General features: G+C 37.7%; 1 protein-coding gene across 4 annotated transcripts in view; it reads left to right on the plus strand.

Annotated features, from left to right (window-relative positions):
• Window positions 1–16,432, plus strand: part of LOC131437858 (zinc finger protein jing homolog) — a 191,228-nt gene that overhangs the window by 33,325 nt on the left and 141,471 nt on the right. The window contains exon 2 of one of the 4 annotated variants that reach the window (XM_058607480.1): window positions 5,323–5,369. The exons of the other annotated variants lie outside the window; for them this stretch is intronic. The gene's annotated coding sequence lies outside the window, so the exon portion shown is untranslated. The remainder of the gene's footprint in view (window positions 1–5,322; window positions 5,370–16,432) is intronic. 4 annotated transcript variants of the gene reach the window in all.

A 16,432-nucleotide genomic window follows, 5' to 3' on the forward strand; every position in this document is an offset into this window, starting at 1 on the left:
ACAATTCGTGCGAGGATCATTGAGCCACCAGGCAGCAGTAAATATAATCCGAAACCGGTACAAAAACAGATGCCCAACGGCTGGACTGGCCGCCGATGGTTTGAAGCCGCCAAATTTATCGATTTCGGAAACGTGTTTCTGTCTGTCTTCGGATAAAAGTCACGACTGAGACAGAGAAAAGGTTCCCCTGATTAACGTCTCGCAATTAAATGGTTCGAACCGATATCACGCAGCAGGTATTGCGGTTGCCTCGGTTACACTGAACGCAGAGTTACGTCCATTTTTAAGTTGAATGTAATCCTATTTTAGTGTTGTATATAAAGATTGTTTTTGGATCATTCATTGATTTGAAGATCATCAAAATAGGCTAATTTTCAAGACTTCAACGGATTTGACTCGACACCACTAACATGGATGCGCAATTTCAGATCATTATTTTTGATTCAGTGCACTGAAATATTTTCTCGAACGTTCCTACGAACGCAGCTGCGTTGGGCACGCGAGGATAAAATTACTCGGCATGCGTAAAAAACGAGCGATAAATTGTTGAAAACTTGCACCCAAGAAAAACAGCAACAACAGCAAAACCACAACTGCTGATTAGTTCTTCCTCGTCGGCAAAATATGGCAGGATCAGGAAGGACACCGGTCTGCGGGATTCCGGTTCCCGTCGGCGCAAACGTTTTCGATCAGCTGTGCATGACGCGGTTGGATGGATCATTATGTGTCGTTGGGAAGGGCGCTCGCCGTGGCCTAATTGAAGTAATATTTTTCGATCGTTCATTGGCGGTTGATATGGATGACTAATGAAGGGGAGCCCACCGTTTTCGGTGCGATTGGCTGAAGCATGTTTGCCTTCTTTTTTTGATGGATCAACACAACACCTGTGCGGTTATTGCAGCTGCCGAATGATAAGTGATCATGGGCCCTAATTGGTGCCTTAATTAGATTAATGCAGCTCGAAATAAATGGTACCGCAAACAGCCGTCTGTGTTTGTGTCAAATGTTTTGATACAAAAAAAAATGTTTGTTTCGATAGGGTACAGAACAAAACGATTGATTTAATAATAAATGCTGAGTTGTTCGAAGTAAAAAAAGACAAAGTTATTAGCAAAAAAAAGAGAATGAGACATGTTTTCCAACTAATTGGACAAAATATTTATATGAAATCAAAAGAAATGTGAAAAATTGCTTTACGAAATGCATGTAAAAAACTAAAATTGATCGAAAATGATGGTGCTAAAAATAGTAAAACTAGAATTAGCCAAAACGTCAAGAATCAACCGAAAATAATTGAAATAGGTGACAACTAACAGATGAAGAAGAAATACTAGATCAAGCCATGTCTTTGTGGCATACATACAAAGCAAGCGTGGAACTTTGATTATCAACTCTAGTATGGTGGTCTTTACATTGAACAACATTGTTTCTAAAGCTGGATAAAATTTTCTTCAATTTAGATACTATCTTTCACAAGTTCCTATCTCATGCCTTCCTTTGAGTCCATAGAACGAACTGTTGGTGCACACAACGACGTAAACTAGACGCTATCGCATTCTGCGACAGTGTCTCACAGATCATTGAAAATCCATTAGGAACCATCTAAAATCCTTACTTTTAGAAAAACTATCAAATTTAAGACAAGTGTGTGTAACAAATAGGTCTTTTGAAACACTCATAGCAAGATCAGTTTTGCATTAAGACTTTACTCGAATAAATGCAATCGACCAAAATTATCACCAATTTCTTTATAAAGGATTTTTTTTATTCAGGTCTATTTACGTACAAGCTTTACGTGGCCGATTGAGCTGAGTTTTTAGCTAAAAATTTTTTGTATAGGATCTCGTTGTCACCCTTTTTCTAGAGGGAGAGGAGCTTCCATTTCCCTCCTGCGAGGATTGAGGGGCAGTTTGTTCATAGTTCGGCACGTCATCCATTGCCGTGGTATTGTTGTTGATTTCGTTGCTAGTTGCTGTAGAACATTGTTTGCAGTTGCTGGTTGGTTGAATGATAGGTTGTTAACTGCAGCTGGTGTACTTTGTTCTATAGGGGTTGTGTTGGATGGTTTCGTTGAAGGAGATACTTCACTGTTGTTGGTGATTGCCACAGGTGTACTGGGGTTGCTTGGGGTTGATGTGAAGGAAGCACCGTTGTCCTTTGGGCAATATTGACATGTGGTCATCTGATTGTCATAGGTAACAAGTGATTTGCACGGGATTCTTGTATCCTGACCGAAAGTCACATAAGAAGGTATAGGCCTCTTCAAGCGCATGCGTAACAAACGTACGCCATTTAGAATACCGGAGAAAAAGTTTTTCCACTTTTCTTTTTCGATAGAGAGAATTTCTCCGTATTGGGACATAGTTTTACGAATATAAGGATCGATGATGCTTGAGGGAAGATCATACACACGCACTTCTATAGCACTATCTTCCATATATACTGGAATGTTGGACCTAATGTTTTCGTGCTCCACAAAGTGTACATTATTATTGTCTTTTGCGAATTGAATTGCATCCAACTTTTTATAAAACTGGATGTAAACAACATTATTTGTCTTATTGCATTGAAGTAAATGCACACGTTTAATGTCAAGATGCATTTGCTCCTTAAGCAAATCTTCAAGTTCTCGTATCGAAGGTCGAATTTTGCACTGCCTGAAGTCAACAACAATTGTATTCTTTCGTGTCGGCGGTGGCTTTTGTTCGTTTGGTTCACTCATTTTCAAGGTCGTTCTATTATTCACTACACAATACTGTACGTGGTTTCTTTCGTCCCGAACGTAAGCGGTTTTGTTTTATCGACTGACTTGGATGAGATGTGAAAGCGAACTGATCACCAAAAATTCATTATAAGTCGGATATTGTAGAAACTCTCAGGGACAAGAAAAAATAAACACATATTAGCTATTTTTTTTACAAAATTTCCAGTATTTCCGGAGGCGGAATCCAGGGACCAGTATAACCGAAAACGATTCGTATGGCTATCAACTGACATTGTCACAATTTGGAATAGTTATGAGCCCAAGTTTGAATATTTTTGTAGTTTCAATTGTCTTTTTGTTCTATGACAGTTTGGAATTGTGCTCACCCTGTAATTAGTTTATGAAATACGGGTTTTTCGTCTTGGATAAAACGGAGTAAAGTCCATTTTCGGAATTCACTACTCATCACAAGTTCACTCATGGAAAAATACTTATGAAATGGATATTTTTGCACCAATCTCCCTATTTATTCGGTAGCGGATATACAGGTCCTGATTTAAAATCGGAAAAATCTTATAGGATCTTAAGACCTTCCATTTGAATCTATGATAGCGGAAATCGGTGAAGCCATCTACGAGAAAAGTGAGTTACATTATATTTAATTTTTAACGCATATCATCCTGTATCTCCAGAATCGGAGGTCGGATCTGATTAAAAATCGGGAATTTGAATCTAAGATGGGGAAATTATATATGGCACTCGGCTCTCGGATTAAAAGTTGGTTTTCGCAGTGGTAGTATAACATTTTTTTCATAACAGAGGCAACATGGTAAAAACCGTGCAAAAAATCGTTAAATACAGAATTTGATGTAAGAAATTCTGTTCTTCTAGAAATTATTGCTGTAATTAGTTTAATTATAAAAGTTATTTTTTAATTTGAAAATACGGCCATCTTTAGAATTCAAACGAATATTCGAATATTTTGTTACCAATGACGAGCCGTGCAGAAATCGAAACCTGGCAAAATGTCGTGAAAAAAAAGTGCTGCACACAGTCGTTTAAGTACTGTTCTAGTTTGCTTTCTACCATCGCTTTATGGTGTAGTGCTCAAAACCCTGACTATTGAGATAAGGCCGAAAAGTCGCTTTCACAAAAATATCCATATATCCATTAAAAGCGGATGGAATTCAACCAACTTTCGTTTGTTCAATAGATATTATCATGAGGTATAGAAGTTTTCAAAGATATTTTGTTTTCAAGAATAATTGTTATCGAAATCGACCCAGGCATATCTTTTTATTACTAACTTTTCGATGGTGGAGTCGTTGAACCAAGGAGATAGCCACTTCGGAGATAGCTGGGCCGATTTTAACAAGCTCCGGTTCATCCGAGAGATACTATTGAGTCGTGGATCATGTTCAAAAATCAAATTGGCTGTCACATTCGATCCGAGCATATAATGGTATAAGTGACGTAACCAACAAAACGCACTTTTTGTCTTGGCCCAATTATCTCGTACGTAACTGAGCTAATTTCATCAAACTTAGGGTTATTTGGAAACTACTACTGGTTCCTTAAACAGGATTGAAGTTCTAGTGTCTGTCACTTACGATTCCGGTAATATAATTATATAAGTGACGTAACCGACAAAACTCATTTCCGCTTAATTTTCTGGTATATGAACAAACCGATTTCCAGAATTTTAGTCTCGTGGGAGACTAATATTTGGTTATGGATCGAGTTTGAAGATAATATGGCTGACACTTGTAACTGTGTAATATCACACCACTAGGTGGATTCAGAAAAGATTGTTTATGTCTAACAGAGTGTAGACATTTAAAATCACATCGATCAGACCGATTTCAGATCATTCTTCTCTTATTAGTTATATCTTAGCTTTATACGACATGATGAACCTAATCGAAGTCAAATAGTACATTTTTTCAATCACTTTTAGAAGTGGCAGGTACTATTATTATAGTACTTGCATCTAACGAATCATCATGATCCAATACGAGAACGAATCGCGAAGCGAATTAGAACTTTTATACCATCCCGAATGAACGGCTCAATTGAAAACTAAAAATAGAAATTCAAATTAGTCGTATGAATAAAATGTAGCAGGCTCAAGTTACAGTAGTAAGTGCTACATGTTTGCCAAACTTTTTTACCGAAAATCAAGCTTATTTCGGCTCCTTTAACTTGGCCCATTCTGTCATTAACAATGTTGTCTTGGACGTTTCGGCGCATTCCGGTATATCTTCTCCAGGGTTACTAATAATAATAATAATAATATATAGTTCTTGAATAGCCAAAAGCAGCTGAAAATTACGTTCAACCCGGGTTGGCGGTTCAATGCATACGGTACTGGTCTTACAAGCTAGTTGTCATATGTTCGAGCCCCGACCTGAAAGGATTTATAGTGTCAGTAGGATCGTAGTACTAGCCATGTAATGATTCTGTACGCTAGGAATCGTCTGCGAAGTCTGTTGAAACACAAAAGCCAAATTCCACAAAAGGATTGTAAAGCCAAGACTTTGCTTTGCTTTGCTAGATAAAAATTGCTACTTACAATACTACAACGTATTCTAATCGTTCTCTTTCTCTCTATGTTTCAGGTGAACATCCTCCAACCAGAATATGAATATAATTCCACATTCATAAGGTTAGTGAAATCATGGCCAACCTCATAACGATAAAACGTCACAGCCAACCTGTTGGGCGTCTTTCAGTTGCCTCATTCACCATCCTTCCCAGCTGAATTTGATTCTCACAAAGCAATCAACTCAATTATGTATGTAGCACCTAAAGAACATGACACCACAAACCGACCCCTTTTGCTGTAACAAGAATCGCCCTAATTTCTATTCAAAAATACCCTTCCGCCCAACTGTTCCAGTAAACGTTCGAAAAAGTGTCTGCGGCCAACATCTTCTGCACTGACGAGGAGAATGACAACGACAACAAGGGCAACAACAAACTTCCAACTGTCAACAGTGCGTGAAACATTCTCACACGCTTGACTGCCTTGCAGAAAGAAATCTGCGAAGAGGCTGCAGAGACACCGTGTTTCCCTCGTTTTCTTCTAATTTCTTGAACTTCATTTATGGAATTAGGCCAGTGTGTAATTTTTAAAGGGACGACGCAAGTACTCACACGCAAACAATACGTGCACGCACATTGACGTACATATGTAGAAAAAGAAGCCAGGTCCTTGCCAGGGAAGGAAAATGCTTCCTCGGGTGAAGGATAGATAGCCGTTCGGTTCATCAGATTTAAAGTCCTACCCTCGGTCGGGTAGGCTAAAAAGTGAGTCCGTTAAATTTATCGCCCTTGAGCGAGCAATATTTTTTCGGTTACACTCACACTTATTCGGATGGCCAATTCTTAACGCCGGCTCGGGGTATCGATTCTATTCACCGGAGAAATGTTCGTGTGAGCGAAGAATGCGCGCCTTTTTCTCTTTTGACTACGCGATCCCGGGATTGAAATTTTGGTGATTCGTGCAGTGATGGTGTTAGTGTGATACTAATTCGCCCCTTTCGCTATTAGGTGCCTTCTGGAAGGGGGAGTTTGAAGCCCTTTAAATGTTTGTTCTAAAGTGTCGTTGTTTAATTTGAGTGTAAATATTTATTTTGCCGTTTGGTGTTAGTCAGTTCCATATTGAGGTAAAATTTGATTAAATTTTAGCCATTTGTACCATTTTTTTGGTTGCAGAATGATTCGTTTGTAATCTATCAAGTTATCAAGGTTTGCCTTGATCTATTCGTAAAGCTGAAAATGGAAATGGCTTTTTTTATGATCCAAATACATTAAAACAGGACAAAATTAGGTAATATGTTGTCAATGATTTTTTTGTACTCAGCTAAAATTTTCAAACGAAAATCGCTACAACCGCCAAATAAAATATCATGTCTTAGGGTCCACATCGATTCATTTATGTGTTTGACGTACGGTATTGAACGACTTCCGTTGTCTCAGAAGGCATTTTTTAAGAGACAAAACGCAAGATAAATAATAAATATAATGGGACTTATGCTTCTTCGGATCACACTGTAAAATGTAGGTTTCGATTGTTTTATGGTGGCCGAATGCAGTTACACAGGACAATGTCAAAAACATACAGAAAATTGTGTTGGTCAACCAGAATGTGAAACTGGGCGAGGTAGCAGATTTTGCAATGTGCACTCGTACATTTCGGAGGTGATAATATCTATGTAAAAAAATATCCTGCCGCGCATGCGGACGCCAGACCAGAAACACGAAGGTGAGCGCACTTCAGAAGCGAGTAAGGCCATGCTCGACGTTGGTCGTTGATTGGTCAATATTGATGAAACCAGGAAATGTACTTTATGGAGCTGGAATATGTGTGTGTGAGTTGAAAAAACTGTTTCCTTAGATTTTATAGACAATAATCTTTAAATGCGTTTCTCTCAAAAGCAAGTTTTTATAGTCCGTGCCCATCGGCATTTTAAAACAAACATTTAAAACTTTTTTAAATTACTTCATCAATTCTTTTCAAATTAATAGTCTTCCAGCATGAGGCATAAGCATAGAACGTGTAAGCACTTAACTATCTCATCTTTTGGCGACTAATTGTGGGTTGAATTCAGTGTTTCGAATATCTAAACTTTTTTGTTATTGATTCTTACTCGCATTTGGGTTAGTAACAAGATAGAATACTAAAACTAAAAGTTATAAGACGAACTTCGCGCTGTCTCGAACAAATATTGGTAGAACCCTCACATATTTCAATGAAACTTTCTGGATATGTTGACTTTGTCACAAAATGCCTCTTTGCATCCATTTTCATAGTCGAAAAATGACAAATCTTACAAAAATGTGTTGTACAAGTGATTTCTTTCAAAATCAGTCAAATTTTGAATAGAAATGCTGAATATATTCCAAATATTCTACACTGAAAAAAAAGATGTAAGAAATTTTAAGTCTATTTACATAAACACAGCATTTTCAGTTTTGATTACTGGTAGACGGATATAGTGAGATGGGTAAGTCGATGCCTTCCACACATCCCACCTGGGTTCGATTCCCAACTGCCGTACATAGGAACAAAAAGTTTTTCTGGCCCGAAGAGAGGCGAATGGCCTTAAGTTTAAAACCTGTATAATCGAAACAAATTTTTTTTTTTATACTGAGCCTTCTGAGATTTTACGTATGCATGCTGTGCAAATTATTATTAACAATGCAACGGAGTCCCGGTGGAAACGATTTCATTTTGGAGGGATCCTCAAATTCCTGCAAAGGCGTATGAACGATTGGTCCAAAGCAAAGTCCTGGCAAAATTTCCTGACCCTATGTGCGGAGGTGGGACAAGAAAGGCTGCATTAAAGGCAACGACTAACCCATCACGTTACATCCGTCCCCCAAAATTAAATTTGTTTTTCTAGTATCGGAACAAGCCGGATTATGATGGTGACAACGAAGTCAAAATAATGTTACGAATTCTCACCTTATCATACTATACTACAATAAGCTCCAACGTGACTTTTTGGTAGCCTAATTCTCACGATATGTTCGCATTGACAGTTTTTGCTTGCCAACTGGTCACCGCAATGAAATGTGGTAATGAAAAAGTAACACACTACAAAACAAAGCTATGTAAACATTTCATATCGATTGCCGTATTCGTTGTGATTCAAAAAAGAAAAACACATACAGTGTCGATTGAAAGTTTCCTTATATTTTCTTAGACGTGGACGTTTGCAAATGGCTGCCATTTGCATTCTGAATACATTTCGACTTATTGGTTTGCACTGCACGTTGAATTTTTGTGCAAAACAAGTAGCAGAAACTTTACGTCTGCTTAGCGGTTTATGCTGAACTGCTAGGTGGCATAGCAGTCTAACATAAACTGTTATGCACCGATGAGTCTAAGACGAAACGTAAACAAAATAAAAAAAAAATTGAAAATAATAATCATTCAATCATTCAAATTTTTCGAATTATTAAATTTATTTGAAAAAAAATGGAGAAAAAAGTTTGACCCTTTTCAAACGACAATCCAGATAAATTTTGGCAAACAACAAAGTATTCAAGGTGGCTTTTCGGGACAAAGGCTACATGTCCAAAAGAAATTCATTAAAATCGGGGAGAGAGTGTTGGCTAACCCGAATTAGATTCGGCGTGAAATTCTATAGAATATGGGACAATTATGCGTAGAGCGGCAGTCCTGTCACAAAATCAATCCAAATCTGCATAGTGGTAAAAATTCAAGTCAATTTTCAATCTGTTCAAACAATAAAAAATGGATGAAAATCAGATAAAAATATAAAAGAACCTCGATGCTGCAATTTGGTTAAAATACGCATGACACATGAGACATGAGTAGCAGATTTCGCCCTTTGTACGTACCCTTCCCCAAACCAGAACGTTATCCCTTTTGTGCGACCATTTTCCATCCACACACTTCAAAGTGAACGATTTTCGTGACAATAATTTCATAATTGCTACCGAGAACCGTGTGACAAGCGGGCAACCGGTTCTCCCATGTTCCACGGCACAGTTCAGATCGCGCACGCAAGAGTGACACGTCCGTAACAACTTATTAAAATCATCAAAGTAGTCGACACAGAATCCATATTTTGAACACGTGCTCTCGCTCCGCACGCTCGCAGCACGCGTTCCCATTTTAATCCTTTTCTGTTTTTTTTTTGCGTTCACTGAGTGGCTTCCGTCTCATCCTTGTTGACGTTTCCGCCAAAGCGGAATAGCGCTTTGCAATTAGGGTCAGTCTCTGCTGTACATTATGACAACGGACGAGATGCATCTATCGCTACTATGAGCGGCGGGAGGCGCGGGAAGCTCTTTTTACTTTAGATCTTCATCTCGTTCGAGTGCACATATGGCGAACTGGCATTGGACGGCTGGGTGGAAGGATCCCTTTAGGGGCTTCGGCGTCGAACCACACTTTTAAATTGGTTGCACTGGGAGTCTAACAACAAGGGTTCAAAGCTGTTTCCACGGATGGGATGAGCTGAGGCTCGGTGTGCCGGCAGCGAAGGACAAAGCATTTTCATAACAATCATTTACATAACGAAACGGATGAGATGGAAAGGGACTCGCGTGCAGTGGATGTTAGATAAAATCGCGGGAGCAACGTTTGTTTGCAACTTGGGAACCGGAGCTAGCTGCGTGCACCGCCGGAGGGCTCTGGGGAGAGGGAATAAAGGGCGAAATGATTTGCATATTAATGCAAATTTCCATCTCGGCGTGTGACTACTGTTTTTGTAAGAACACCACGACGCATAAATATGTTGTTCAGCAACAGAGCGTTTGGCGTTTGTTCGGTAGACTTAGACAGAAAACCGGCTCCGGAGAAGTGGACAATAAATTTCATTCGCGATGGGGTCGGATAACGTTAGACAGCGTATGCACTTTAACTGGCACAGATCAGGGTGGTCCACGATTGGATTGATACGGACAACTTTCAACTGAAGTCTGAGTCCCACCGGATTAACAACGTTGCGCTGTTTTCTGCCTGGTTTTACTAAAAGTTTGTAACATTTGTGCGTCTTTCAGTAACAAGGGAATCGCAGCAAATGTCTGTGTCTGTCCGGAATAGCCCTACGATGAAGTAGCGTTGCAGCAGAAACAATTTGAGGTTCTTTTCAGTGTAACCGCGGCAACAGAACAAAGTGGATTCGCAGAAGATTCAATGGCACACACAAAAAACTTATGATTTATGAGCTAAACAGTACAGTTAATTCTGGTAATGTTCACAGAAGTCTGCAGGGAGACAGCGTCAATTGAGCGCATTCATCCGGTTTTGTTTCGTATTATGATTATGAAAATCTCGAACGCCACTAACGTCCAGCAACAATAAAATCTTCAAGCATACGACAAAAAGTCGAATGGTTTATATGCCCGGGTTCACATCGTTCAGCGTCATATAGTTTATGCTAAATGTTCTTCAAACCAAATGGCGTGTAATTAATATTGCTTTTTGTAGTGTCTGTAACAATTGATACACAATGCAAAAAAAAATGTTCCGATATTTGTGAGCTACGATCTTTGAAAACAGAAACAGTCCTGGGATTAAGTTTTGGGTTTTTGTTATGACAAAAAGTCGTCATCAACTCACATATCAGAGAAATAAAATTAAAATAATGCTGCAGTTTGTCCGAGTTGACGGCTCAATGCATATGGCGCTGGTCTTACAAATAAGTTGTTGTGTGTTCGAGTGCCGACCTAGAACGACTTTTAGCTACAGCCATGCAATGGTTCCGTACGCTCAATATCAGCTTCGAAGTCTGCTGGAACAAAATGGTCAAATTTCACGAAAGGAATATGATACCAATACTATGCTTTGATTGAGTCCTACACTCTTAGAAAAAAATGAAATTTACGCTTCATGTAAATTCAAGCATGCCGGCGATGACACAATATAAATTTTGCGTCTGTATCGATGTAATCTTCAGCTAAATTAGCTGTGAAGTTAGTGATATGACTTATCTTTACATGCTTTGAATTGTGAATGTAAGTATATCGCGACGCTCCTTTCATGTGCATCGATTTAGATGTAAATTTATCTCTTTCGCTTAAATTTTTTTTATCAATATTGCAGAACAATTTCATTTGAAATCGAAGGCCGATTTCGTTTTGTTTTTTTTTAACTTGACCTGTGTTTCCTTCATAACCAAAAATAACTATTTTCATCATCAGTTTGCCATTGTAACTTTAGCGTTACTTTTGAGAAGGGCTGAAATTCCTTGAAAATTCCAAAATTTTATATCTCATAGACGGTTCGTTAGATAGATTTAGGACTGTATGAAGAAAGGATACACTGTACAAAAAATGTGTTTGTATTTTGTTCGGAGAATAGAACTTGAAAATCAATTGTCTTTAAACAGGTATCTAAATTTTTTTGGCGTGAATAGGACTTTCTTTACTTTGAGGTGTCTTTTAAAAATTTACCCTCTAAGAGAGTAATAAGTTTTTGATAGTTAATATCTCTTGTTGTATTTACCGTATGAACATAAACATAAAAGTAAAGCAAGTGTATCATTCCATTTGGTTCAGATCCAGAGCTCAATTCCAGTTCTAGTATCAAGAATTCAGTTCAGTGTTGAATCAATTGCGGGTCGTTCGCAGAGCCAGTTTCTCTTCAACGAATTCGTTTGCGTCATCCAGCTGCTGGTTGTTTGCATTGGAGCAAAATACATCGAAAAGTGGACAACGATGGGGAACATTATGCAAAATCAACCTTTATAATGGCTCCAAATGTTATCTGAAGAACTATAAAGATTACTGATTTGCAAATCGGAGATAAAAATCAAAATCAAGATCCAAATTCTGCATGTTTATGCTATTTTTGTGGCCGTGGGGATTTGTGGGAAATCTACAAACGAAAGCATGTAAAATGAAATCTCTTAACCAAAATTGGTTCAGTATGGAATCAATCGGCACTGTGAACAGTTCTGCTGAGGAACGTCCACTGAGTCAGTTTCGCTTCAAACAAGAGCAATTGCGTCATCCTACTGCTGGTCGTTTGCATTGGAGCAAAATACAACGAAAAGTTTACAACAATGGGGAACATTATGCATCATCATATGCAAATCAGAAATGAATATACTCAGTTTAGTGAAGTTTTACAGTCTGATAGATTCTAATTAGAAAATTTTCGCATTGTTGTCTCGGCTCTTTTTCAATTGGATTTTGTGCGCATTGGTTTGAATGCGTTTTGTTGACTTCAGAGTGTGCAAGTGGTGTCAGATATTATATTCGTATTCGAGTCATCCAGTTATGTCTCTAACTTTACCCACTCGTATTTTTTAGTATTTAGTCAAGACATAGCGAATTTGAATTAGCGATTACTGGAAATCTTTAACTTTCGGCCGTTTTAGAATATTGCTTGAATCTTGGTAACTGAGAAGCATTTTTTCTGAAAAAGTAGATCACTTCTATGCTTGTAGTGATTGTAAGAAATTGCATAAGTTATTGAATAGATGTATGGTAAGTATGGTGTAGCGCATAACTTGTACTACTTTTTACATAGTGGATCAAAAAGCAATATATGAAAAAAGAACAAAAAAAAACAAAAATTATGTTCAATCAATTGATTTTTAAGTTTTATTGTAGAACCTAATAAATACACAAATTTTTTACAGTGTATACCTTCTCCATATAGTCCCTACAGTTTCCAACAGAATAGCCGAAAATATTTAATCTTTCTAACAAACTGTTTATGAGATATAGCTTTAAGAAAAATTTCAACATTCTAACTGAAGATGCAAATCATCCTTTTTGATCGGAAAGAATATTTATGCAAAATTTGAGCCACATAAAAAAATAAGAAAAGTAATTTAAGAAAATTCGGTGAAACTTCTCTACAGTTGGTCATATTCAAAACAATAAATACGAACATGAAAATTAACGCAAAAGGTTTGCCCAGTGGCAAAACTCTACCATGCAATATGGGGTGTCATTTCACCGATAGTCGCCTTGCCGAAAGCCATTTCTCCGAAAAGGTCTTTCCGCAGAATCATGAAATTGTCATACCATTCTATGAAAATCTGTTAAAAGTAAAGAAAATGTTAGATGTTAGTGTTCAAGCCCGTTTTGTTAACCCAAAAATTGAAATGATTTGTAAACAAGACGACAGCCTGGAAGACCGAGTGTCATACGCCTTTCGACTCAGCTCGTTGTGTTCGCAAAATGTCTGTGTGTAGCAAAATATTCACTTACTTTTCTCGAAGATGGCTAAACCGATATTTACTGAACCAAGATTCGAGGCCATATGGTCCCGATAGAACGATATTGAATTTCATTCGGGTCCGACATCCGGTTTCAAGACTACAGGGTGATATGCTTCAACAAAATTGAAAAAAGTTTACCCCCTCAGAGATGATTAAATCGATTTTCACCATCTCAAGTTTTAAATGATTGGTCTTAATGTCGCATAGCCTGGTATTGAAATCATAGAAATCTGACTTCTGGTTTCAGAGTTACAGGGTTATAAGGGCATTAATATGAACTTCATTTTCTCAGAGCTGGTTGGATCGATTCTCACCAATTTAGATTCAAATGAAAGGTTATGTATTTCTATGGTGTTAAATTTCCAAAAAAAATTTGTTCGATTTTTCAGCGATGGATGAATCGAATTTTACAACATTTGTATTAAAGGTTTCATGATCTCATAGGCTTTGGTGTAATTTTATTCGTATCCGATTTCCGGTACAGATGTTACAGGGTGATGAGTTGAAAAAAAATCAAATCGTCATATAAAGTGACGATCCAAAACACGAGTTCAAGAGATGTCGATCCAAATCACGAGTTCAGGAGAGGTCTGGTTAGTTGATTTCGATTTCGACAATACCGGTTCGGGAATACTGGAAACAGTAGCCGAATACTTCAAAATAGAAATTATATCCAATTCTCAACTCTCAACTCTTTCGACGATATGACCCATTCGGCAGCATTGACGAAATGAAACGCACGGCAAAACACCTTTCGCCGAAATAACCCTTTCGGTAAAACAGCTTCCGGAGAAACGGCATTCAGCGAAATTACTCGTTTCCATCCTTATCACTATGTGGATCTGCTCTGTTGTTGAGCTACCTTTTCTATATGACAAAGATTCCAGAAATTTTATTTCTGATTGAGCTGCTTTGAAATATCTGGAATTTAGTGTAACATTAATTGCCCGAAACTCATTGAACAAGAAAAAATCAGTCAAATACACGACTTTTCAAGCTTCAACCCATCAGCTTAAAAAAAACAACTTCTTAGTCTGATTCGATGTCCGCTCGAAAATATTAACATCCGTCCACTTGCGTCGTTTTGCCGACGTATTTTGCGTTGTTTTCGTTGAACCAACAATTCTTGACGGAAGAGGCGTAAGCTATTTGTAACTGCATTGTGGCACTAAAACAGTAATTTTTGGGAAAATACTGACGGTACCGCCAGACAGCACGTGCTCATCTTTCCGGTCGGTTGTTTTGGTGTGCGTGTATGTGCGTGGGGGAAAGATGAAAGGGGTATGTCCCACGAAACATAATAATGACCACACGGCGTCGAATGTGTTTTGTTTATACCGTGTCGCCGCCACACAATGCAGGGCCAATTAAACCACTCAAATTTATTGCCTTTAATGAGTATAATAAGTGGCTAGGTTTTTGAATTAAGTTTTGTGGGAAAGGAGCACCGAATTAAATTTCCTATTATTGTTTTTTTTACTATCTTAATTCGTGACGTGACATAATACTTAGCTTACCTAGCAGCCATTTAATCAATAAATTTAATTGTTCTTTCAAACTTCCGGAATGTTCACTTACCGATAACTTGACATAGTTTTAGAAAAAATAAAATGGAACAATTTGAAATATCGATGCAAGGAGCGTTCAAAATCATTCAGACTGTTTCAAATAATAACTGACTTCGGCTGTACCTGTATTGTACTCTGGTTCCAGAAATAACGTAAATATTGATCCAGTTTTCTGAAACGGATCATGCGTCTATTTCTTATAAAAACAATTACGAGAAATTCACTAGTGTACCACTATTTATTTATATATTTATTTACATATTAGGAGCAGGAAAAAATTGGAGATGAAATTTTCTAAACTCTTTTCCCAGCAGACAGTTGTCTTATTTTTTTATACCAAAAGACTAACAATATCCAAATGGTATATAAAAAGCTGATGAAAAATTACAATATTAACTTGAAATATTGTTTCATCTGTTTACAAATTGACTGTAATTATATAACTTAATTGATATAGAATCCCGAAACAATAGTTGAGGAGTTGAGATAAAGTAAAAATATAAATAGTGCTTGATGACTTCCTTGAGGTACTCAACAGCTGACATCAAATGGAACTGTTATGTAATTTCTGTTTTCGACATCTCACTACCAGTAAAATATGAAGGCATCCCAGTCAGTGAAGTATCACTAAAACCAGGTATGTCATGATTAGAAACTGTTATTTGATAGTTTATTTTATCAAATGTCGCCTAGACGCGATTGTAGAGATCGTATGTTCAATATGTTATGATAAAAAATTAGACAAACCAGAATGTGTGTAAATCAGTCTAACTTCTAATTGAAAGATCAAATGAAGTTCGATTGGCTTTTCCTATATAATTTTGTTCCCTTTCCTCGCCGCAGACGCCCGTTCCTCTTGATTTGCATCTCGCAACTGTCTTTCGCAGCTTCCAGAGGTTTCGCTTAACGATGGCACAACTTTTTTCTGTTGGTTAGAGCTCTTTCGTGTTGCGAAGGATTTTGTTTTTTAGCAGCTCCTAAACATTTCTCGTGTCATATCACTCCATGCTATTTTTCCGTAATGGTAAGATGCTAAATCCAGTCAAAAAAGGACGGAAAATTATGTTGCTTAAGGAAAGACAATGAACGTTTTTCCAAGCACTACTATACACAAATTGCCTGGTTGTTGGTTCCGATTGCATTTTGCTTTCAAGCTACGATGTTTTTTAGGGAATTTTGAAACTTTGATGTTACCTTTCCTCTAACAGGGGCCATATGATATTCATGTTCAGTGAGCGTTACACAATTAGATTACAGACGTTAGACATTTTTGATGTAGAACGACTTGTTTTGCTTATCTTCACGATTTGGAGCCAGCACCATCCGGTAAGTCGGTCCGGATCACTGTTTCGCTCAATACACGGTTGTAGACAACGCTTCCAGCTTACTTGCGACATGGAAAACTTTAAGTCCGCTTGATCAGTCTGACTACTCTTTTTCGATGT

This window comes from Malaya genurostris, chromosome 3 (genome assembly GCF_030247185.1).
Source record: "Malaya genurostris strain Urasoe2022 chromosome 3, Malgen_1.1, whole genome shotgun sequence".
NCBI lineage: Eukaryota > Metazoa > Arthropoda > Insecta > Diptera > Culicidae > Malaya > Malaya genurostris.